The sequence below is a fragment of the Equus przewalskii genome, chromosome 6 (assembly GCF_037783145.1).
Source record: "Equus przewalskii isolate Varuska chromosome 6, EquPr2, whole genome shotgun sequence".
NCBI lineage: Eukaryota > Metazoa > Chordata > Mammalia > Perissodactyla > Equidae > Equus > Equus przewalskii.
The window spans coordinates 36,710,176-36,733,007 of record NC_091836.1 but is presented as its reverse complement, the minus strand read 5'-3'; the positions used below and the strand labels follow the sequence as shown (position 1 = coordinate 36,733,007).

The 22,832-nt window shown below is 38.7% G+C and overlaps 1 long non-coding RNA gene across 1 annotated transcript; it reads right to left on the bottom strand.

Moving 5' to 3' along the window:
• Window positions 1–2,073: 2,073 nt before the first annotated feature.
• On the bottom strand, window positions 2,074–12,666 carry LOC139083886 (uncharacterized). Its single transcript, XR_011540954.1, has 3 exons — window positions 12,569–12,666; window positions 12,215–12,340; window positions 2,074–2,362 (listed from the first exon to the last, which is right to left on the bottom strand). It is a non-coding gene; the product is annotated as an uncharacterized lncRNA (long non-coding RNA).
• Window positions 12,667–22,832: the final 10,166 nt, after the last annotated feature.

The following is a 22,832-nucleotide window of genomic DNA, read 5'->3' as shown; positions in this document are numbered from 1 at the left end:
AGACCTCAGCCTCCTGGGCAGCACAGAAAACCTGGAGCAGAGACACTTAGAAGCCTGGCAGTGGTGGCAGGCCCACCAGGTGCAGCATGCTTTTGGTTCAAGACTGAGATTTCTCAGGCATGCTACTTGCACTCCACTCCGATCAGAATTAAATCAGAAGCCCAAACAACCTGGGTGTGCAGCCAACGCTCACCAAGAAGTAGAGGTGCAGGGAGCTGGAAAAGAGCGAACCCAGGGAACAGGGCAGGGGTCGACCTGCACTGGAATATAGACATCTGGGGCCAGAGCATCTTGATCCTCTGCCCTCTTATTTTCTCCTTGAAATAACAGAACAGAGCCTGAATCGTGGTGCTTCTCTCTGTGTCATTTTTATCCTCAGGGGCATGCCGTTCTGCAGAGTTATCTGGACATTTTTCAGTTTCTTCTACAAATTTCATTTTAAAGCTCTTTGGTCAGGTCAGCAACTCTCCTCCCACGTTCCCTGTGAGCTAAACACCATCTCTTGCCAGGAACTCTTTGTCTGGAAAGCCATGGTCCAGGAAAACAAATCCTGCTTTGACACCATCTATACAGCCAGCTGTTCCCTACTCATATCTTACTTCCTCTGCCAAACTTACAACCTCCAATTGGAAAAGAAGTTGAAAAAGCAACACTTGTTATTCTCACTGTTTTCTTTTTTTAATCTTATATCCAGAACTTCAAAATCATTAAAGATACATATCAGTTTTGCTCTGATTACATCATTCAGTCTCACATTAGCCAGCAGAAAAGTAAAAATCAACATGTTTAATGTGTTTTGAAAGACATTCTTTGTATGCCTTTGTATTGATACCTACCCCAGGAATCATAAGGAGCTTGCCATTGCCTCCAGCCTTCTTTCTCTCCTGAAGTAGAAAGTGATTGACTTATAATTCTTCTTTTCCTTTTGCAAGATAAGGAAGGATATCATCTTGTGTTAGTATCTGTATCTAATTTAAATACTTTTGTGAAGCACAGGACATGTCTTTCCAAAAACTTCACATTGCCATACATGGAAAGATCTTCAGGCTTATTGTACTGTTCCATTAAATATTTCCTCCTATCAGGTCTAAGATAGCAAGCTCAATGGAATTTGGATGGCCAGAGAGGATGGGAGAAGGGAATCTATGCTGATGAAACTATACCAAGCTTTAAGGTATAAAATATGACATATACACATATATATAGCAATTAAGAGACAACACAGTCTGGTACACTTGAGAGACCCTTAAAAATCTAGGCTTGCTGGAAAGCTTTGCGTTGAACAGTAGTGGGAAATGAAGGATTCGTTATAAAGTGTACCCGTGGATGATTTTTCAAGTTTGCATGATAGGTTGACAGGTCTGGACTTTGCAAATAATTGAATAATAAGTGTTTGATAGCTTCTATGTAGAAGACTTGTTTGATGGAAGCTGTGTTTTTGAAGGACCTTCTCAAGGGTTAAATAGAGTTTAGGTTACAAGTTGAAGGAATGAATGGAGAGGAATAAAGAGTTAGGAAGACCTCTCAGTGAAACCTTGCAGCTAGAAGGGAACCCAGCTACACAGAGAGCATCAAGTAAAAGACGTCAGCTGATGAGGGTATGGATTAGTGTTCATTACCTCCTAATATCTAATGTGAAGAGAGACAAAGGGAGTTGGAAGTGCTGCTTCTATTTTACTCAGGAGCTTTCCCTGTATTGCCTCAACAGGGGAGCAAAGACATATCCTTTGTAAACTCTAAGAAAATGATTATATTGTTCAGTTCTTAAGGTTCTGTGTCCAGGTCAGTGCTATAGTCAAACAAGTACTTTTCAAATGTCTCTTGGCAAAGAAGAGAAGTGTGATTATTCTTGGACGTGGTCCCTGATCTCTGTTCCACTGACCCCCACTGATATCATGACTGAGGAAGTTTCCAAGAGCTTCTTGCTTCCCTAGAAATGAGGCATCCTGCACACACGTTTGTATGTCAGCTCACCATACAATGGATGTTTGCTCTAAACCGTCATGCCTGATGGGAATGAACTTGCATTTTCCTGGGGTGTTTAATTTCCAAGAGATGATTCCAAGAACTGGCTTCTCGTTCTGGTTTATTAGTTCATAGCACATCAGAGCTGAACAAATGGACCAAAAGCTTCCAGGGTTTAGTAGGATTTACAAGCAATTACTGGAGTCCCGAAGGCAGCGCGTGCCATTAGGGAGCATCTTCCTGAAGAATGCCGTGTTGCTGGAGGAGCTCTTGGAGGAGCTCCTGGAGGCGTATTCTCCGGCATGGGCACTCAGGGCTCAGGGAAGAGGGTGGAAGGGACGGTGATTCACGCAATCATCCTCTCACCACAGGCTTCTCACTCTCCCAGAACCACTGCCTGAAAATTGGATATATGTAATTTTTTAACACTTCAATGTATACCCAGAGGTTCCTAGAAATTCCAAAATAAAAGTGTTTGGAGGTCAATTCCTTTCCTAAAATCCAAATTAGGGTTTTGTTTTCCTTTGTTTGCTTTTATTTTTTGTTTTTAAGGGGGAAGCAGCCTCTTCTGCCAGAAAGGTAGTGATACTAATAGTTGGAAGCCCAAGTCCTGTAGTCAGTCAATCTAAGGGCTAATCTTCTGTCGGTCAGTTTTCTAATTGGGGAATGCTAGGTAAATACAGGAGTTGCTTAATCTCAATTTCCCCATCTGCAAAATGGGAATAGCGGCTTACTCTGAATTTTTGTGAGCATTAAACGAGATGATGCATGAAAATCACTCAGCACATTGAACATAAAGTGGGAAGATTTACCCACGAAGGCAATGCTGGACAGCTGCAGTCCTCCCTATTTTAGGGGCTGCCCTTGTAAAACTTTTACATATAGGCAAACCCAGAATGTGAGTTCTCTGAGTCAAAAAGATATGACAATAGAAAGGCAGAGGAGGAACTCAGTGTTCAAATCCATTCATTTATCAAGTTATTCCTTTCAAGGGGTAGAGTATGTGAGGCAGCAAAAAAAGACCAGAAGTATCCCTGATGGATGTGCCTCCCATTCCCCGCAAAGAAGGAAACATCAGGAGTAAGGGATAAGTTCTCATTGCAAACAATGATGTACGTAAGTTGTTAGGTGATTTTCACTTAAATCATGCATAGCTTTCTACATCCTTATGTCTTTTGTAAGCACTATTTCTAATGGAAACAGTCCAACATGTGGATGATTTATGTAGCCATTCCCCTACTATTGGACATTTAATTTTTTTCCAGTGTTTTGCTATGACAAATAACACTTCAGTAAATATCTTTACATATAAATCTTTGTCTGAATTTCTGATCATTTACTCAGGATAAATTTATATGAGTGAAATTACTAGATCAAAAGTGATTTTAGGATTCTCATTACATTTTGCCACGTATAGAAAAAAAGAAATACAAGTTACATTTTCAAGAGCAGCAAATGAAGTTGCTAGTCTCACAAGCTCCTGGTCAGAACCAAACATTATTTTTTTTAAAGCACTATTATTTTGTTTGAAATAAGCAAGTGTCTTAGTGTCATTTTAATCTGCATTTGATTCATTAAATTTTTCTTATGTTTACTAGCCAAGAGCAATTTATCTTTCATGAGTATCTGTTCATGCCGTATGCCCAAATTTTTGAGTGCTGGAGTTTTAGTTTGTTTCTTAACACTTTGCAAAAGTTTTGAATGCATCAACTGGAATTTTGACAGGTGGAGAAATGAGGATGAGGCAGTGATCTCAGGTTTGCTATAATTTGCAAATTTTAGATAATGGAAATTTAATGAGCAGAAATATAGTTATAGGAGATCTCAAGTAATGTATGAGTGTGGCAGGTATTTCAATTGGGTAAGTATCCACATGAGAATGTACTAAGAATTAAGATTTTAAAAATTTTGGAACTACAGTGTAGACCTATTTAAATACCAGATTAAGAAATTGGGGCTTCATTCAGCAACTGGTGGGGAAACACTAATGCTTCTCAGGCCACCTCAGTCAGTATTTTTAACTCTGGCTGCATATTAAAACTGAAAATGCCAACACTTGGGCCCAACCTGGCACCAATTAAATCAGAATCTCTAGACTTGCATTGGTAAACCAAGACTGAGAACAAATCATTCGAGAGACATTATAGATAAAACCAAATTTGCCCGATAGCAGTAGTAGGAAGAAAAGAGAAAAGCAGGCAAGGGAGAGAGAGAAAAGAGAGGGGAGGGGAGGGAGGGGAAGGCATGGAAGAGTACCTGATGGAGTAGAACAGAATGGAGCAAGACAGAGACAGGCTAGAAGAAGGAGAAGGTTAGGAGATGACTGCAGTCATTTAGGAAGGAAAGAACAAGGGGTGGATGCAGGGAGATGGCAGTAGGAGGGAATGGAGTGAGATGTGAGAAATAATGCATACAGTATACTAATTTAGCCATGAGCAGAGGCAGATGAAGGTAGGAGTACAGTTTGAGGTTTGAGGGAGAAGAAACATAAAAATGAGCAGTTACAAGGACTTCCCTGGGGAGTTAACAAGAAATTCATGTAATGATTTTCAGGCAGCAGTGAAAACGAAAATAAGGATAGAGGCCAAAGAGAAGGAAAAATCTAAGACAACCTATGGATACAGTACCTAGCACAAGGTCTAGTACATGGAAACTACTCAATGTGTATTTACTCAAAGAATAACTAATGGAGAGGGCAGCTGCGGATAGAATCTTTTCCCCTTTCAATGAACAGAAGGAGGAAGGCACAGAAATGGAGATGAAAATGGAATGAGCAGAGGACACAACATATCATTTTAGTTTTGAAAAGACTGTGGGGGATAGAGTATCGATACAATGAAAGTTGGAGAGAGTTATATTTCACGAGGACTGTAGCTCTGCTAGGAAAGTAGGTGAAAAGTTTATAAGTCTTGGAGAAACAAGTGAGGGGGCTATGAGAAGTGAGTATAAACTCCTGGTAAAGGATGGAAGAAGAACTTAGGGCAGAGAGAAAGCCTGTACTTCCTGTCGTTTTGTTGTGTTCGGGATTTATTATTATTTTTTTAAAGGATAGGTGAGATATATCAACAGCTGTGTAAAAGGAGTAGATGTTATTAGATAGGGACAGGATGAGTGAACAGAGAGAGGAGAGTTTAGCTGCTATGATAAAGTCCAGGAGAAGGTAGGAGGGAATAGAATAATGATGAGAGATAAAGCGTGGTCATCAGAGAGGAGTAGAGCCAACTTGTCCTCTGACAGAGAAGTAGAGGAGGGGAAAAGGTTAAAAACACAGGGAAACATCAAGCTTAGAAGGGCCCCAGGAACTCCTAAGGTTAGACTTGCCCCTAAAATTGCAGGGTGGGTACTTGGCTGAAAATGCTGCTGTAAGAGCAAGTCTGAAAGGTATATAGAGCCACAGAAAGAAACCATGAATACGTTGAACTCTTCCCAGGGAATAGTGAAAAGCAAATTAAGGTTGATAGTACAAGGTTATAGGCAGCCAGGCAGCAGGGTTTTAAAGTAGCTCTGTTCAACTCCCTGACTTTAAGATGAGAAAAGCTAAATATAAAAGGCTACACAGGTGCATTAGTTATCCATTGCTATGTAACAAATCGTCCCAAAGCTTAGCATCTTAAAACGTCATACTCTATTGGCATGACTTAACTGGACCCTCTACTCAGTCTCTCACAGGCTGCAGTTGAGGTGTTGGCTGGGCTCTGTCGTCTCCAGGCTTGACCAGGAAAGGTTCTACTTCCAAGCTTGCATGGTTGTTTGCAGGATTTAGTTCCTCACAGGCTGTTGAACTAAGATCCTCTGTTCTTTGCTGGGTGCTGGCCAAAGACTGTCCTTGATTCCCATGCTGTTGAGACCAGCATGACAGTTTGTTTCATCAAAGTGTGCAATCCAAGAAGGCAACGGACGGGTTTGAAAAGCAAGACAGAAGGCACAACCTTTTGTTGCCTAGTCATGGAAGTGACATTTTCTCCAATTCCTCTTACTTTATTGATTAGAAAGAGTCACTAGGTCCAGCCCACACTCAAAAGCAGGGTATTAAACAAGGGCGGGAATCCTGGGAGGCCGGGCTCACTGGGGACCATCTTAGTCTGGCTATTAGATCGAGATTACACTAGATAGGACTTAGCAAGTATTTTAAAGGTATCCACGCTTATTTCTTTAAGTTTCTTCTAAATCTGTTTTTTAAATTATGCTTTTGCTAAAGAGTTTAAAACAAATTAAGACTCTTGGGATAAAAAAATGTATTTATCTTTGAAAGTAGGCTGGTATAGGTATAAATATCAGGAAGGAAGGAAGATGAGCAAGTGGGAAGAAAAAAAAAGGAAGAAAGGAAAAAAAGAAAAATTTAAATTTGAGCCACTATGAATGAAGATGAGATTTAGAGTGTAATGGGGCTGTTGCTGCAAAAGTCAGGTAGAGGTTAAGTGAAGATTCAGGCAGTTGGGGATGTTGGAGTTCTTGGATGTCATCTTGGCATCAGGGTGGATGCTAATGTCATTGACTACAGTGAGAGCACGTATAAAGTGTCTACTTGCCCAAGGCACTGTACTAAGTGCTTCACATAACAATTACAGTGATGATGACGATGATGATGGTGGCGGTGGTGGCATTCGTCAGTCATATTATTAGTTTGTTTCAGACTCTGTACTAAATGCTTTACATACATATTTCAATGATTCCTCACAATAATGCTATGGTGATATGATTATGTCCATTTCACATATGCAGAACTTAAGAATTTGAGAATTTAAGTAAGCTGCACAAGGTCACAAAGCTAGAAAGCACTGCAGTAATGATGGTAATCTGGATCTTGGTACTATGAAACCCATTTATGCTTTTAATTGCCTGGATATAAAGCCCACATTGTTGGAAATAGGGTGGGAAGCCTGAAGTCAATAAGGAAACAAGAGTGTGAACCTAGAAGTAAGAGTATAATTTTAAAGAGAGGATATGGAGGGATGAGTACATTTCAGAAGATGAAGAGAAGTAAAACTCAGGTGGTCTGATGAATGATGGTATTAGTTTTTAAAAAGAGAAAGGAGAGAAAGATGATGCTGGCTAGGAAACAAAGGATGGCATATTTTTTATCAAGTGATCCTACTTAATCTAACTTTAACGTTGAGGGAGAATGAGGAAATAGAAGTTTTCATTAGGAGAGAGGAAAAAAATCTCGTAAGCCACAGTAAGTTAGGGATGGAGACTACAGTGTCATAACGTTCTAGAAATCTCTTTTGTGAGAGCTTTGATAGTGATAATTTGATCATGAGTTAGTGAGGTACTCAAGAGAACTTTTCTTCTAAGAACTTGATATGTATTGGTGAAATTACAAAAAATAACACAGACAAAGACAAATTGGTCCTGTTCTCGTGATGCTTATAATCTGAGGTTTAGCGTGACCCTTGAAACCTGGACATTTTGAGTGACTTTTAATAATTTGCTGAGGCAACAGGCATAGACTAGGACTATGGCTAACAAACTATAATTTATGCTTATCCTACTAAAGAAGAAAATAGACAATGTGCAAACAAATAAATATGTAATTATAAGTTTACGAGTCCTTTAAAGGAAACAAAATTTATTTGCATAGGATGGCCAAGAAAGGATTCTCTGCAAAGGTGACATTTATCTAAGACCTGGAGGACAAAAAGGAAAGATTTATGTGAAGAGAGAATAGTGTGATAGTTTAACAAGACCTGAGCTGGGAAAGAACTCTGCCTGCCCAGGAACTTAGAGGGTTGCAGGGCCTCTGGAGCACCCGGCGAAGGGAAAGGTGTGAGAGAAGGCTGGAAAGAGGAGACAGCCAGTAGGTCAAACAGGATTTTATTTTAAGGCAACAGGAAGCCATTGAAAATATTTAAATAATCTAGCGAGATTATTCAATTTATGTTAGAATTTGCATGGGGGGTGGCTGCTGTGTGAAAACATTTTGTAGGAAGGCAGAAGTGGCAGTGAAGATTGAGACAAATGAATAGAATCTATATATAATCTGGAGACGAAACAATCAGATCTGCTGATGGCTAAAGGTAGGGGGTGATAGAGAAGGGAATCAAGAATGACTTCCAGTTTCCTGACGTGAGACAGTGGGTGAATAACAGTGACAATTTCTGAGATGGAGACCGTCAGACAGAAAGCCATCTAAATAGGAGAGGTGAGAGCACTGATTCCAATTTTAAGACTTAACTCAGTCTCTCTCCTCCAGTTTGAAAGCAGGAACTAAAACATACACATTATCAGAATTCTTTAGCAGAAAATAACAGAAATGGACTCAGGGTAGCTTAGGCAAAAGTGATGTATGGGAAAAGTAATGGAGAATCACAGAATCCAGGAGAAGCTGGACACCCAGGCTTGGAAATAAGCAGAAAACAAGGTACTTATGGAGGCAGGAACCACAAGTGACTGATTCAACCACTTCGAGAATAAAATGGAACGGTGAGCATTTTCCATGTTCTTGAACTTCTGTGCAAGAGATTGTGTTCAGAAAAGAAGTATCTGATTGGCTTAGTTTGTGTCACATGTCCATCCATTCACCAGGCTATAACTAAGGGGAAAATGTTAATTTCTTATGTGAAGTGCAGGGAGAAGTCATTGGCCAGCCAAACCAACGTCTGACGTGTATATAGGAAGCTGTTGGGAGTAGAGACCTAAAACTGAAATATTACTGGTCCAGCAGTAATCAGGCATCCACCTAGCCTCTCGGGGAAAATCTGAGATGAGGAGGGGGCTAGGGAGTAAAGCTGTTCTGAGTTGTACTGAGGAGGTTGACAAGTACGGGGACAAGCTCCTGCTTTCCCAGATGCAAAGGGGAAGAGTCATTCTCTACAAACCACTTTACTCCACCCTGAAATAAAAATAGCATAATTACTAGCACTTTTATCAGACACAGTTAATTCCCCTTTTGGTCTGCGTTTGATGATAATCCAGGGGAATTAGTGAACCGGGGTCCTCTTCACCACACTGGGCTGATTTAGCTAATGATCTGTTAATGAGTTGTTAATCACTTATTCAAATTGGGAGGGTTGGGTGACTGAGCAGGTGCTAAACCTGGAAGAAAGATCTGCTCCAATAAAGCCTTCCAATTTCCATTTTACTGGGAGCAGCCTCTTCCTTGCTCCTTTTCACTTTTTCTGTGTTTATATGTGTGTGTTCTTTTTCTTCTACATTCTGGCAGGCTCGTGAACAAACTTGGCTCTTGGTGTGTCCTGAAATGCTGATAGCAAGAGTCTACTAGTCTTGAATCTTATATCTTGGCTGCTGATGCAGGCAGGACTATAGTATAGCAGCATTTTGCCTATACCAATTGGAAAACCACTGAGCTTCAAAAAGGTAATAATTGATTGATCTATCAATAAATCTTCTGGCAACAACAAACTAAAATTCTAAAGGACCATATAGAATTGTGTGGCATATTAAAATATCTTCACAGACACTATCTCTTTTGATCAGAAACAGCAACGATGTGAGATGAGGTGATGAGGCATTTTCCAGATGATTCGATGGGGGGCGGAAAAGGGTAAGAAATTTTGCCAAGGTCCCTTAAGTTGAAAGTAAGAGAACCGGATTTTAATTCAGGTGTGACTGACTTCAAATGCTATTTACTGGACCATGTTGCCACTCCTACAATCTGAAGCAAGCAATTGAAAAGATGTGGACTTGATGTGACATGCTTCATGCATGAAGCATGTCTGCTGCTCCTCCACTAATGTTTATAAGACTAAACACAGGAGAAAATCACCTTTAGAAATACACAGCATGTTAGTTAGAATGCCTTATCACCATTCCAAGTCTACCAGCTCAGAATATCTGAGAGGAGATCCCACGAAGCTGAATTTTTTACGCTTCTCAAGCAGTGTTTATGCACACTGAAGTTTGGAAGTTTTAGTCTCTCACTGATCGCTTTACCCATTACCATGGCCAACACATTTAACAAGATTAATGACCTAGTCTCTCTGCCTAGAGTATATTAGAAGCACGACATTAGAAGGTGAAATGGAAAAGAGAAGGAAAGCCTCTTTGAGGCAAGCGCACGTAGTAGGAGAGGTGACATCCGACAAACTCCTATTGAGAAATAGGAAAAGAACATGAAAATGTAGATAGAAGCCTATATTTACCACAGCAAAGTACAATAGTGGAAATTAATTATGCCCATCCTGACTCAATGGAAAAAGAAGCTTAAAGATATCCAGTACCTTTCTCTGTGAATACCAGGAAAACATAATAAATGTGTAAAAACGTTTGTAAAACAACTTTAAATTCAAACTTATTTTGGTACTTGTAGAAATAAATTTTATCTTGAAGAGTCCCCTGAAGTAAGAAGAACATTTGACTAAAAGTTAAAATACCAGGGGTTCAAATCCCACCCCTGACAACAACTAATTCTGTAAACACGCGCAAGTTTCTTCACCCCTATTTTCTTAATTTCAGTTTTCTGACAGCTGTAAAATGACCTAAGTTGTGAGGATGACACGAAATAATGAATGTGAAAGCCAGTTCAGATGGAAAAGCATTGTATGGATGTTAGGTGTTATGAGCATCTGAAAAATCCTCATACAATGTTTTATTTCCTCATGGCTCTGGATTAATGACAGCACTGTCTTGTACTTCCTAGCCAGCATAGGGATGTAGGACTTATCTAGTAAATAAATATAGTGATTAATCCAATGAAACACTTCACCAGAATATTCATGTTCCTGGCCTCTGTTACTAGTTAAAATGAGTGAACTTGGGCAAAGTTCACTGTCACTCATTATAAGCTTTCTTATCTTCAGAGTGGGCTTGGAGGTCCCTACTGTGTGTCTATCATAGAGCACGGCCTAAGAGCAGTGGAGAATGTCCTGGAAAGCTGAACTCTTTGGCCATTCCTATTCTCTAGATGTAAAATAGTATTATTGTAAGGCACGGAAAAATATTTTCCTTGAAGTGGCTGATCATAAGAGCTGATAAATGACCCAGACAACTTGTATGGTTACTTCTTTTATAATGGAACATAGAAATTCTAAAGCAATTATTGCATTGATGAGTTCTGGGAGGATTTTCAGATTTGGGTTAATTTGGCGACTGTAAGGAAGTGTACCTGTTGTTCTCGTTTGTTTGCTTTCTCCTTTGTTTGGTGGTGCCTGTGTGTGTTTTTCCGGAGCCAATATTTCTTCAATCCGTGTTCTGAAAGGAATCTAACTAAGGCAGAGTTTTTAGACGATAAGCAATATTTTTAAACCTTCTATTTTTCTGCTAAGCCCTACGTTTTCTCATTTTCTAGAGAAAACGGGATATTTGAGGCCTACTGACTAGCAAGTTGTGCTCAAAAAAAATCAGAAACACAAATTTTTAAAACTGAGGTAAAAATGGGTAAACCTGTCACTCCAACAATATGTGCTAGTTTGGTTTTTTTCTTAATTCCTTACTGGCAAATTAAGTTTTCATAAAAGCTGTGAAAAAAAATAAATTCAACAATAAATGAAATTTAAGGATATAAAAGACCCACATTTTCTAATACATACTAGGGGTTTGCAAATGCTTGTCTGATACATATTTGCCAGATTTATTTCTCTCATGGTTTTAAGAAACCAACTAGTTGTGTTTTATTTTTCCCCTAGAACCATAAATTTTATTTTATTCTGTAGTCATATCATCGAATAGTACTCACATGAAATCGTCTTGATAGCCTCATTAATATACTACAAATACGAATATTTTATCCCAGTCAGAGAATTAAAATTTGCTTTTAAGTTTCTTTTCAGGATCATTGATCCTTGTTAGAGAAATAAGACCCAGATTTCCAAATGGTTAACCAAAACTCCCAAATGATAGTTTAAAACATATTAAGGGGCTTGCTTAAGGGATATTTAGTTTTCCTCTGTCCTGAAAAATTCTGCCAATTCCCATCCTTCAAAGATAAATGCATTCATTATACTAATCAGACAAAGGGATGTGGTGAAAGAAATGAAAGTTATTAAAGAAAAAGAGATGGATGGCAATAGAGGCAACCATTTGTTTTGCCACAACCAAATTCATTTCCAGAAAAAAAGCCCTTATCAATTTCTAGGGAATGGTTTGCTCTGTCATGGTGGATGCAGTGTTAATGTTTTTTATGGCTCTCTCACAGCCAGTGCAGTGACACCAATCTAAATAAAGGAGACAGAAGGCTTAATCACGGCTGTCACTGACCAGTTATTAACATTTTCCTACAAGGGCATTAGAGGAAAAGTTCTGAGAGGTCAATTTGTATTTCAAGAGTGGAGCCAAAAGAAAGAAAACTTACTTGAAACCGGCGTGCTTATGGCAAGAGCAGGTATGTGAAGTCCACTTCAATTTGGCGAGCCCTTATTAAGCATTTTCTACGTTACAGACATCATCGTTCAAGGAGTTCATCGTCTAGTAGAGAAAACTGTGAAGAAAAGAAAATAAACTCAACAAACATTCATCAAAGCAATTTGAATAGACATATATACCATACACAAAGGAGAGACTGATTACCTCTTCCCTGAAAACTAAAAACAGGGAAAGCCTTGAGTTAGGAGCTTCACTGTGGGAGACATAATGTCTGACACAAGACACAGAAGGGAGGCTCTGGGCAGAGAACACACACGGGCGGAGGCTTGGAGGTGTAACATACCGTGGAAAATTCTGGAAAACCTGGTTCCATATTGATGGAGCCTAATGTTCCTGGGGAAAGAAAAGAGATTTAGGAGACAAGCAGACCATATGAAAAATAACCTTATGTTGGGAAGCCCCTGATGGGTATTTGAAGAGCAGTTATATGATCAAACTGCCCTACATAAAGATTGTTCAGGCTGCTTCGTAGAGAATGGATTAAAAGGGATCAAGAGCGGAAACATGGAGATCGGTTAGGAAAATATGGTAAGATCTAAAAGTGAGAGATAGGATGTTCTAAATTAAGGTAGTGAAGGTGAAATCAAGGACAAAAATGATAGAAGTTGGAGAATTTTTTTAGAATTTCTAGTTCTTGGTATTGTTTTGATATAGGAAAAGTGATTGATTCTATGTAGGCCTGAGACCCACCTATTTTAAAGTGACCACTGAATCCAAATCCACCACTCCTGATGTGCGTCCTTCTGTCTGTCCGTTCTCCACTGTGCTATTATCACATAATTCTGTGTAATCCCTTATTCCTTCCTCAGTCTCCTATTTTTGAAGTCTTCTCACTCTGTTCTACCCTCTGGAACTGTCAATTCCACCACATGTGTGATATATGTATGTATATGTATAAATATACGTATACATATATATAAATTGGAAATTTGGAGTAACAGAAAGTGTGCTTGAATACCACGTTTCTAAGACGTTAAGTGGCACGCGTAAAGATGAGTTGTGTCAGTTACTGACTGTATCTCACTGCGTGGACACGTTGAGTGCTCTCATTTTCAATATCACTTTTTGTTTTTCAATTCTAGAATTTAAGTATTTTAAATTGCAGCATATAATTAGACTCATGCATACTGGTTTGCACTTTCCGTGGAATCCGATACTCTGAAGACATACAAAAGGGCAAAGTTCTTAGTTTAATTGCTTTTCTTTAGAAATATTTCTGCATTCACTGCTCTTATTTAGATTGAACATATTGTATCGCCTATTTAAAAATAATAGCCTATATTTGGCTCAGCAGCTATGGCCTTGGTGCCAAATTCAACCAGCTTTCCTGTGTTTAAAAACAATGTTCTGAGCTTAGTGGCATAGTGGTTAAGTTTGCATGCTCCACTTTGGAGGCCCAGGGTTTGCAGGTTAGGATCCTGGGCGCAGACCTACACACCACTCATCAGGCCATGCTGTGGTGGCATCCCATATACAAAGTGGAGGAAGTTTGGCACAGATGTTAGCTCAGGGACAATCTTCCTCAAGCAAAAAAAAAAAAAAGAAAAAGAGGAAGATTGGAAATGGATGTTTTCTGTGGGCCAATCTTCCTCATCAAAAAAAAAAAAAAAGGATAGAAAGAAAGAAAGAAAAAGGAAACAAAAATTTTTAAAAAGTCTGCTTCCCAGATATGTATATATATATATTTATATTTATCTATGTATACACATTGCTCTAAAACCTATTCTAAATTATAGTACCATGGGTTTAGTTCATTTCATCACTATTTAGGCACTTGCTTTTATACTTACCTATAGCTATTGTGATGCCTTCCATAGGTTGTTTCTTGCCTTGGTTTGCATATCATCTCCCCTGAGGCCCTTTTAAGTGATAAATGATTGTTGTCTCACGTTTGTTTTAATTCTAGATAAAGGAAGTATAAGTGCTATCTTTCTGGCTCCCTGTGGCTTCTTATTGCACCTCCTGTTAAAATTGAAATGTCTCCTTTGACATTTCTGTCCTTTGATTATACTGTTCTCTAAATACCGTTATCTATTAGCCACCAATTTATTCCTCTTCAATCATTAAATAATCTGTCTCATGAATTTTCAGTCATTAAATATTCCATCCCACTCTGTTTATAGCCAACCTAAACTGTCAAAATTCCAACATCAAATCTAGCATCACTTCAGATTCCACAAGGAAGATTTATTGAACATGTTGGTTCACTTCCTTAGCCTCTTCATCTCCAAATGACCCTCTCTAATCCACTCCAGTTTATTCCTGAACTTGGTTATAGGGTAGACTGCTCCACATTCCAAAATCCCTAAGTCAATCATCCCCTTCTCTAAACAAAACTGTTTTTTCTCATCTAGCTTATTAAATTAGTCCCACTTCAGCCTCACAAGTACCTTCACTCACTCCTCCCTTCTTATCTTTGAGATCCAGAATTCATCATTTAAATAACACTGTCTATAAAACATTCTTTCCTCATTCTTTCCTCAGTGTTTTTCCTCATCTCTCTTTCAAACCCCCAACACTGAACAAACCCAAACACGTGTCCTCCATGTCTCCGCCTGAGTTGCTGAGAACACGCAAAACACGAACACCCGAGAAGACGGCTTAGCTCCTCTGCTACTCCATGGTCTTCAAACTAGGATGAGTTTGCATCATGGACTGGCGAGTGTTTCTCTGTTCAACTCCTTCTCCCACTCCTCAGATATCTTCTACCCCTGTTTCAAAGGGAAAATAGAAGCTATCATACAGGAACTCTTTCATATTCCCCTTCCCAGACATAAAATCTTCCATCATTTGTACCTCCCCTCTCTTCCTCTTCTGTTACAGTCAAGGGCTTGCCCTGGTTTCTGCAAAGCATGCTTTCCATTCCATTTCTTCTGACCTAGTGAAGAATTTAACACTATTTTTAACCCCTTTCTCTGTAACATCTCCTCCTCAATTGGATTTTTCCACTAACTTTTAATTAAGCTGAATTTACTCTCATCTAAGCAACTGGAAACAAAATAACGCACAACAAAACCTGCTCTTGACCCTAACGATTGTCTCTAGTTAAACTGCTATGTTTATCCTCCTCTTGGCGAACACGTCAAAAAGATGTCTATACTCCCTGTATCACTTCTCCATGTTTCATTCAACACTCCAGCTCTTCCATTTGACTCTAATACTCAACTCTCTACTGAAACAGCTTTCACTAAGAAAAACAATGATCCTCAGGTTGTTAATCCAAAGAATAGGTCCCAGTCCTCATCATGACTGATCCCAGTTTAATATCTGAAGCACCCTCTTCTTTAACTCCCGTGATATCTGTGCTGCATTTTCACTATGCTGCTGGACTTCTCTCCTTTCCACACTCAGCTCTTCTCCTGGGTCAGCTCATGTTGGAGTTGCCCAAGTCTCGCAGTCCTACTTCTCCTCTCAGGCTGTTTCATATCTCTAGATGAGGGTTCAGCAAACTTTTTCTTTAAAAGGCCAGAGAGTAAATATTTTAGGCTTTAGGGGCCATATATTCTTGTCGTAACTACTCAACTCTGTCATTGTAAAGTGAAAGCAGCCGTAGACAATATGTAAATCAATAAGCGTGGCTATGTTCCAATAAAACTGTATTAACAAATAAGCCGGCAAGCTGGATTTGTCCCACGTAATTTGCCAATCTCTGCTCTCTCTCTCTCTCCCATATTCGTGGCTCTAGTTACTACTTAGAGATGAATCAAAAACATATATCCATCCATGCCCTCTCCCCTATGTTCCAAATTAACATTTGCACTGGCACACCTAAAAGGAACCGCAGATTCAATAGAAGGTCTTGTGATTAAAACTAAAGTCCTTACAATGGCCTGCAAGGCCCTATCTCACATGCACACCCACTCATTAATTTGAGACATGATCCCTATTATTCTCCCCTCATTCATTCTGCCCTAGGAGTACAGCCTCCTTGCTGGTCCTTGGATAAGAGCATGCCAAGGAGGCTCTGCTTCAGGTTCTTTGCCTGGCTTTTCCCTCTGCCTGAATACTCCACTCCCAGATATCCACATGACTCGCTAATTCACTTCCTTCGAGTCTTTGCTCAAATGTTGCTTTCTGCGTGAAGACCATGGCAACTAACCTATTTAAAATGGCGTGCTCCACAGTTTGACAGTCCCCATCCCCCTTACTCTGCTCTATTTCTATGTCCATAGCATTCACTTTCCAAAACGCTGTACAATTTACTTATCTATTGTATTTAATTTTCGTCGTGTGCTTCCTCTCACAAGAATATAAGCTGTAAGAGGGCAGCAATGGTTTGTCTACGTTGTTCTCTGATATATCCCAAGAGCCTGGACAAGTGCCTGGCACCTAGTCCAACTCAATAAATATAAGAAGAATAAATGAAAGAAAATTTCTAAAGCCAAACTCATAATCTTCCTACTTCATATCTCCCATGTAACAAGTAAAAACAAAACAAAACAACAACAAACCTGGCTCTCTTCCAGTGTTACTCACTTCTCTTCTTTACTCCCCAGAGCCAATCCTTCAATCATCCTTTTCATATGACCCCCAAATTTTGCTGGAATTCACTCATATCTTGTTTTTTCTTTCTGAATTTCTATTGCTGTTTTAGCAGCCATCACCTCGCATCTGGACTAATGAAATAGACTTCTAACTTGTCCCACATTTACTCCATCCTTCTCCAAAGCCATTATTCATTTTGGAGCTAAACATATCGTTTTTAATATACAATCCTTTTTTTTTTAATCTCCTTGCTCTCTTCACTTTCCCATTGCATAAAATTAGCTTTTAAGTAAACCAAAATTCTAGCCTCTACGTACCATTCCGGCTTTATCTGGAACTCTCTCTACTCTTGCTACAGTTGACATTCTTTTAGTTCCTGGACTGCACCACGATCCATCTCTCCCAGAGCCTTTGTACATACTGATTGCTCTTCTTGGAATGCCATTCACTCCATCCAGCTAACTCCTACGCCTCTTTTTGCCCCAACTCTATCATCACTTTCTTAATGAAAACTTCCTTGACTTTCCTAAGTCAGTTACCAACATTAAATGTTTTCACAGTGTACATTTATGTTTGTGATTTCTAGATTATTGTGTATCTCCTCCGTGGATTATAAACTCCATGAGGACAGAAATGTTATCTTCTCTCTCTCTGTCTCACACACACACACACACACCCCCAATGCAATCTGAGCAGTTAGCACTGTGGTTGGCACATAGTGGGCACTCACAGTGTAAAGAAAATGGAGAGAAAAAAATCCCAGATTTTACTCTTGAATGAGGTGAATTGTGCTGTCTCTAAATTAAAGAAAATAGGCAAGATAATGCATTGGAATTTTAATTTATCAAATTAGAGATGCTTGTATATTGGATTGTTATTTGGCTATGTAGTATTGAAACTTAGGAGAGGTCAAAACCATGATTAGAGATTTTAGAATCATGCTGGTATTGGATTAGATGAAATTCCCTAATAAGACTGTGCTAAACAAGAAAAATGTCAAGGAATAGGACCCCGAAGAATCCCTTATTTAGGACTGGCAGATATAGATGCTCAGACCCAAGCACTGAGAGATGGTTAGAGGAAACGGCAGCATAGTGGAGGATGCTAGCAAGGAGATGATGAAAAGAAATTATTTTCTGCTGGAGGATATGTCTATATTGTCAAATGCTACAATTGTATGATTTTTAATAGAGACTGAAAAGTGTAAGAGAGATTTCAGTAAAACCGTAAGAGTAGAAGTTAGATTGCAGTGGGCTGAGAAATGAATGAAGGCAGAGCAAGCAGAGAAAACTATGTACATAAATGTTCTAAGGGATTTGACCGTGAAAACAAAGAGGGAGAGCTGCCATAGAACGGGAATAAGCATGAAGTGGCTTCACTTGTCATACTGTCCTTCACAAGAGTATTTTCATTTTTAAAGGATTGTAAAAACACTATAATTTATTGACAATGTCACCGCATATCATGTACTAAGCTAACCATGTTGTCCTCACGTTTGTGAGGGAGATGTTATTTTCCTACTTTTTCAGATGAGGACAAGAGATTGAAAGTTTAGGTAACTATCTTTCAAATCACACAACTAGTAAATAGTGAGCCAGAGATTCAAACCCAGGTCTATCCAACACCAATAGCTATGTTTTTAACCCTTAAAACAGATTTTTCCCATATGTCAGGTATCGCCATGTCTTCTTCACTATTTTTGCCTTAAATTCTCCACTATTTACTATCTTTATCATTATTTATTTAATATTTTTAATCAACTCATTTTTATCACTATTGATAAGATTTATGTCCAAAGGTTTTATTTTGCATAAAGAAAAAGACTTACCCATTGTACTTTATTAAATGCTCAATTTATTACATGCATATTTAATAAACTTTAAACAAGTTTATTTAGACATAGATGGACAAATATTATTCATAAAATTTTCTTAAACAATTTAAGCCACATTTACAAATTTAGTATAACTGATTATTTTAAATGTTTCAAATGCCTTAAATAGAAAGTAAAGTATACACAAATATAGTTATTATACATATTATCTGGAAAAATCATTATGCTCACTCTAAAACCCATTCTAGATTATGGGTACCATGCATTAGTTAGTTCATTAGTTATTAGTTCGTTATTATTTGTGCAGTTGTTTTTATACTTACCTATAGTTATACTCACATGATATCATCCTAAGGTTATTCTTAAACTTATTTAGATATTTTCCCAAGGTTGTAGCAATTTTACCAGACAAAAAGGATCAATGATAGCATCTCAGAGCAGCCAAGGTTACAGGACCTGCGTTATAAATTAATGGATTCTTGGTCAGGGTGCAACATGTAGTTGGTTTTCTTGAATGTGACTCAAACTTGAACCACTAACGTCAGATTGAGCGTCCTTTTGATGTCTTAACTTCACTATTTATATTGATAAAGCTTTTGGAATCCAAGTCTTTCCTTTAGCTTTAAGCATTTTGCCAATTGAGACGTTTTCCTAAAATGATACTCTCTTGGAGTCTTGTTTACCTGGCATTGTCTGGTTGTCTCACTACCATGTTATATTTATTTGCCATTATTCTCCCATCACAGTACATTTGCCAATTTTTTTTTATCATTATTAAAAACAAATGTAGGCATTGCAAGCATCCTATTCTAATTAGAAACATCAGTTGGAGCTTGGATGTCCTAGAAGATGCGGAAGTAATTGCACATTTAGACTTCTTTCGGGGGCATAGGGTATTTGACTCATGTATTATCTTGAAACAAATTAAAATTTGACAGTAAGTGATAATTTATCGTTATTAACCAACAGATTCTTTTCTAACTGATAAGCTACCAGGATATGTATGATCAATTTTACGCATGAATTCTTAATGAGTCCTTGGTGGAGTTCCCAGTTTGTCTAGAACTATCCGACTTACTCCAAGTATCCTATGTTTACTAAATTCTATTTACACAGATAAAAGCAAGCAAATATCTATGCTATGCAAATATGAACTTAAAAGAATAAGTAAAATACTCATATATAATATTTGTCCACTAATTATACCAGTAAAATTAAAATTTTTCTATTTTATCCTTCTTTTGTATAAAAACTTCCTAACCTTTCAAAACTTTTGTAATTAGCTATAACTATTATCCCCTTTATTATTCAAATTATCGTAACTTTCTCAGTACAGCTCCTTTGAGCCAGCTTCTTTGTTTTTTATTACTGCCTTTGAAAGTCTTAAAAATGTCCTTGCCTTCTGTCACTAATAGTCTTTTCTAGGGGCCAGCCTGGTGGTGCAGCAGTTGAGTTTGCATGTTCTGCTTCAGCGGCCCGGGGTTTTCTGGAATGGATCCTGGGTGTGGACCTATGCACTGCTTGTCAAGCCATGCTGTGGCAGGCGTCCCACAGATAAAGTAGAGGAAGATGGGCACAGATGTTAGCTCAGGGCCAGTCTTCCTCAGCAAAAAGAGGAAGATTTGTGGCAGATGTTAGCTCAGGGCCAATTTTCCTCCCCAAAAAAAAGTCTTTTCTAGAGCCATACTGGTTTTTTCTTGCCTCAAACTGTTTTTCTGGGAGTCCTGGTTCTTTTTTAGTGGAGAATATTACAGATTAAAATCTGAGCAATAGGAGTGACCATGAGTGCTGGTGATGAGCAAAATTAAAAAGTACTGTGGCTGCTGTTCACACATGTTTAGAGTCAGAGCTGAAAAGATATTTCCTTTTAGGATAATCCATTTACTTTCTTTCCTTTTTATTTTCCCAATTTAACATGGTATGTTGATGTTCTCTACTTTGGTAAGGGCCATGATTTTCATTACTACTAAGTTTTTCTGTCACAGAAACATTTAGTTCAAATTAATTTACTTTTTAACAAAAGCTTTATATCAATACTATAAATTACTACCAATATCATCTACCACATGTAAATGAAAATTCTAAAAAATAGAGTACAACCATGTGCCCTGCAACACATGTACACACACTCAATCAAAAACACCATGTCAACCATAGTGGTTTGAGGAACTTTGAGGGCCCACTCCCCAGTGAGACAACCATAATTGCTTAAAATTATTTTAAAACAAGAGCTTTTAAAGTCTCTGAAAATTGTCATAAGTTCATGCAGCAAATGAAGAAACATTTATTCAAGAAAATCTACAAAATCTTGGCAAGAACAGTGAGAGTTTATGGCCTTTGAGCCATGACACGTTCACTCTGCTGCAGCCTGGGCCGCTCAGCAGGATGGAAGCCCACTCCATGTGGTGTGGCCAAGATGAAGCCCCCTATCCTACGACTCCCATCAAGGGCTACGGTATCTTTCCAGCGGGGGCAGGCCACGGGCATTTCTCGTTACCCACAGCTTTGTATTGTAGATGCTAAATGCCAGTTAAGTGTGGCTGAGAGGTCAGTGACTCCTTTTTATGACCCAGCCCCATTGACGGAGTAGAGGCGTGGCCAGCTAAGAATACTGGGGCCCTGATCATCCTCACCCCAACTTGCTTGTAAGGAGTAGGTTCCAAGCAGGAGAAAAAAGCCAAGAAGAGCAGAGGCTGTTGCCCACATCTAGCATCCTGACTGTAAAGCAGAGTATCACTCTGAGAGAAGCAGGCTTCAGTCCCCGCCCCAGCTCCAAATCAGTGGCTTAAAGATTTAGCCCAGGGGGAGAGGCAGGCCATAGAAAGAGACAACTTTGAAGCTCTTCTCAAGGGAACAAATACAGAGTATAGGGAAGGCCAAACCTTGAAAACAATCAAGATTTTGGTATTAAGCAGTTAAGAGGAAGCAATTAAGCATAAGAGGAGGTTGGTAGCTCCATGAGGGCCATAAGATAAACCATAGTCCTTTAAGTTTACCAGAAAGAACCATGGAAATAAATAGCTCAGACGGGACCTCCTGAAGTTAAAACTAACTTCAAATATTGGCTTCAAAATCTATCTCTGCACAGGGTACCAAATTTAATTGGATAAGACAGTGAAGCAATTTATGCCCTTGGGCATTGTCAAAAACCACAGAACAACAGACGAGCAATTAATTCAGTTTAAAGCTGGATGTAATACCAACAGAGGCAGACAGATCAAAATGGAGAGAGACAGTCAAAGGGAGCCCTGCTAAAACTACTGTCACCTCAAGGGGACCATGCACACGCCCAAAGCCGTACCCTCTGTGGAATGACATCAGAGGCTTCACACTGTGGGAGAAATAAACTTTAATAAAACAGTGCAGCCAGGTCACTACAAAAATAAACAAGCAAGCAACAACAACAGAAAGCCCTGAAAGGAGGGATACAAACATAAAGTTGCTAAATTATCCAAAATATCTAGTTTTCAACAAAATAATTATGACAAACAAGAAACAAACAAACAGGAAAGTATGCCTATTTTTATTTTAAAGAAGGCAACAGAAACTGCCTTAGATGTAGAAAGGGGCTTAGATGTTGGACTTGACAAACAAAGACTTAAGTGCCTTAAACTTGAAGACAGATTAGTAGAGAGTATGCAATCTGAAGAAAAACAAGAAAAAGAAGAAAACCTAACAGAATCTCAGAGAATGTAATTAAGTGCAATGAGATATTTGTAATGACATTAGCAGAAGTAGAAGAGAATGATGCAGAAAAAATATTCAAAATATATTAAAAAAAACAATAGCAGAAAAAAAATTCCAGATTTGATGAAATGTATTAATCTACATATCCAAGAAGCTCAAGAAACTTAGGTAAATTAAATGCAAAGAGATCCATACTGCAATGCATAATGGTTAAGATACTGAAAGGAAAAGACAAAAATCTTAAAAGCAGCAAGAGAAAAACAACTTGCCAAGCACAAGAGAACCTGAATAAAATTAAGCTCTTATTTCTCACCAGAAACAACAGAGGCCAGGAGGCAGTTAATGACATACTGAAAGTGCTGTCAACTAAGAATCTTATATACAGAAAAACAATACTTAAAAGTAAAGGCAAGGACCAGCCCATGGCTGAGTGGTTAAAGTTCCATGTGCTTCACTTTAGCAGCCTAGGTTCCTGGGTTCAGATCCTGGGCATGGACCTACTCCACTCGTTTAACATGCTGTGGTGGTGACCCACATATAA